Raw genomic sequence first — 3859 nt, 5'->3', positions numbered from 1 at the left:
CGAGTTTAAAGACTCAAATTCTGGAAGCACAAAGAGAAGCTCTGAAAGAAGAAAACATGAAGAATGAAGCCTTGCAACACTTAGAGAAAGAATTTGAAATACAAGCAGATGGGGTGCATTACTTTAAGAATAAAGTATGGATACCAAAGGTTGGTAACCTACGATCAACCATTTTGGACGAAGCCCATCGATCTAGATATTCGATTCACCCAGAAGCAGATAAAATGTATAAGGATCTGAAAGAGATAAGAGAATATTACTGGTGGCCAGGAATGAAAAGAGACATTGCCATATACATAAGTCGATGTATGACCTGTGCAAGAGTAAAAGTTGAACACCAGAAACCATCTGGTCTTCTTCAACAACCTGAGATTCCCCAATGGAAATAGGATCAGATATCAATGGATTTTGTTATAAAGTTACCAAGAACAAGGAAGGGATATGACTCAGTTTGGGTCATAGTGGATCGACTTACGAAATCCGCACACTTTCTGCCTAYTCRAKAARATTTYAGTACAGAAAGACTAGCGCAGTTGTATATCAATGAGATTGTATCGCGGCATGGAGTACCTGTTTCTATCATTTCGGATAGAGACAACCGCTTTACTTCCAGGTTATGGCAATCGATTCAAAGGGCATTAGGCACGAGATTGGATTTAAGCACTTCATATCATCCTTAGACGGATGGACAAACGAAAAGGACGATTCAAACATTAGAGGATATGTTGCGAGCCTGTGTGATAGACTTCGGAGGTAGTTGGGATACCCATCTGCCATTGGTTGAATTTTCTTACAATAACAGCTATCACACCAGTATTCAATGCGCACCTTTCGAAGCCTTGTATGGCCGAAAATGTAGATCCCCACTCAGTTGGCAGGAAATAGATGATAGACAACTGATCAGGCCTGACATTATCCAGGAGACAACCGACAAAATCGCAATCATCCAAGAAAAACTTAAAGCTGCAAGGGATCGCTAGAAGAGCTATGCCGATAATCGAAGGAAACCCTTGGAATTTCAAGTGGGTGATAAAGTTCTACTAAAAGTATTACCGTGGAAAGGGGTTGTGCGCTTCGGAAAGAAAGGAAAGCTTAGTCCAAGGTATGTCGGTCCATTTGAAATACTCGAAAGAGTAGGACCAGTTGCATACAAGCTCAGCTTACCCCCGAAGCTTAGTGCCATCCATGACACGTTTCATGTGTCGAATCTTAAGAAGTGCTTAGCCGACGAGTCTTTAGTTCTACCTCTGGAAGATATTCAAGTTAATGAACGAYTATGTTTTATAGAGGAGCCGATCAAAATTCTCGATCGTAAGGTTAAGCAGTTGAGGCACAAACAAATCCCAATTGTAAAAGTTCATTGGACTTCGCGTGTAACATCCAATTTCTAATATGCCCAATTATTTGCTTAGTATATTTAATTATTGGGTTAAAGAGAGCTTATGATTTAGTGGGGGTTTAGGTTTGAAGCTTTAGGATTTTATTTCTTAAAAATATATTTGAGGATTTAGAAAATATCATGTTAAATGGATACGTAAAACTGATTTTCTTGGGAGATATTTTCTGGAATATTTTTGTTGGATATTATAGATTATCTCTTTATGATCGTGTAGGCGAAAACCTCATAGAAAACGGAGGTCCGAGCGAAAAGTTATGAATAATTTAAGTATTGATTGTCAAAATGGGTTCTTAGCCGGGCCAACCCGGCCTAACTCGAGTTTTAGCACTATAAATTGGAGTTTTGGCCCATTTTTCTTGTCATCTAAGTCCAGAACTCACACACACTCTAGAGGTGCTATTTTCACACACATAGGCTTGATTCAACTCAAATCAAAGAGGAACTACAAGATCCTTGAAGGATTTGATCATCAAGTAATCATAATCCATTCTTTGCACTTGTTTATGGTTGATATCCTTGTTTTGTGGGTTGCATGTTGAGATGGAGTTAGGGTTTCATATGGGTTTGAACTTAAGTGTATAAAATGAGTGCATTTTAGTGTTTTTGGCATGAAATGGTCATTAGATTCAAGAGATTATGAAGATTTATACAAGTTCATCATATGAACTTTGACTTGATTAAGTCAATGATTTGGGAGATAATATAAATGATAAAATAAAGGTTGGATTTTGGTTGTTTATGTCAATATGTTATATTAAGTTGAGATTCAGAAGTTGGAATGGTTTGGAATCGAAATGGTTTGAGAAAAATGTATGAAGATAAGAATTTCGACTTTTGAATGCTTTGAAAGTGTGCAGACTTTGAAAATATGTAGAAAATCGTAGAAAAATCCAAATCAGGTGAGGCTAATTTCTTTAGTTAGATATTTGAGTCTAGTTTATTTCTTATTTTATGATAAAGGCATGATTTCGAGCTTAAAATGGGCAAAACAGTTCTGCATGCAGCAGCTGTACATAGAAATTTGGGTAAAATGTTCAAATAGGATATGTGTATATCATAGGTTTCTTATATCGGTTGCTTATGAGATTTTGTACATTTACTCCAGGGGGTAATTAGGACATTTTTTGATATTTTGGAAGCAATTTAAGTGTGGTGGATTGGACTTGTTTTGTGAGCTCAATTCGGAGCTTTTCGGTATTACATGGTTGCCCGGTGAGTTATTTAGTTAATTGTTACATATTGATTTGAACATATATATTTTCATATGAATGTTTCGGTCTTGAATGGAGTCACACGATCTTGATTTGTCTTTGATTCCGTCTCTTGAGTCGATTCCTTATTACTATCTTGGTACATTGGTTTGCTTTCTGGATCTAGACTTGTTTATTTTGTTCCTTATGTTGTACGCCATAGTACGGGTACTACTTCATGTGGCACGTCGGAAGTTTATGGCGAAGTCAAGATCCCGTGGTGGACGGGTGAGACTTTCTGCGGTTGTGAATACTTATTGCTCAGAGAGGAGGAAGAACAATGAGTAGGGAACCTTGGCACATACCCGGTAGAGGAAGGCGGGCAGTGCAAGGTTTCCCGTAATGCATGATTCTAACTCAGACTTTGGCATGTGCCCGGGAGGTGAAGGGCGGGGTGATGCACTGTCTTCATTATGTATACCGATTTGATCTCTTGGTTCTTGATAATTATTGGTATTCTAACGTTGTTGAATACATTTGGTTGTTGATGCTGTCTCCTTGTTGTATTGAGCATCAATGGTATGGYATACTATGGTGATTTGAAYATGGAATCCTATGATCTTGGCATCCAATACGTAATTGTTCACTCGATTTCTTGTAAGTCTCGGTTTGCATCTGGATGACGGCTTGAACTCTTTTATTGATAAAAGTTTATTATATATGTTTATAAACTTGTGTGATATCGATATGTAATGTTTAACTATTTAACTCACTAAGCGTTGGCTTACCATTTAAGTGGCAACCTCTCTTAGGAAAGAAGACAGACAAAAAGAAAGATTCCGTTGTTTGACTTGAAGATTTACCGGGGATCTTGAAGATTTCGATCTTGCTTTTGGGGTAAATATTAGCTTATATATATATATATATATATATAAATATTAGCTTATATATATATATATATATATATATATATATAGTCTTGTCCCGTATTCTTTTGACTACTTAATTTTGGTTGTAAGTAAATATCCGTTATATCCGGTTTGGAATCGTGTTTTGGGTGGTTTTATTACTAAAATAGAACGGATATTTCGATGTTTTTTTTCTAGAAATTAATATCCCATATTTTGAGGTTATTTAGTGTTATGCCTAGATTTTTGTGTTTTTTTCAAAGTGTTGCCTCTGGTCCAACCATTGCTCCTCTGGTCCTTCATGGCCCCTGGTCCTTCATGGCCTCTGGACCAATTCATCGCCTCTGGTCCTTCATAGTCTC

Source organism: Cynara cardunculus, assembly GCF_001531365.2.
Source record: "Cynara cardunculus var. scolymus isolate 2C chromosome LG 1, CcrdV1, whole genome shotgun sequence".
NCBI classification, from domain to species: domain Eukaryota; kingdom Viridiplantae; phylum Streptophyta; class Magnoliopsida; order Asterales; family Asteraceae; genus Cynara; species Cynara cardunculus.
Note: the sequence above shows the minus strand (reverse complement) of the source record.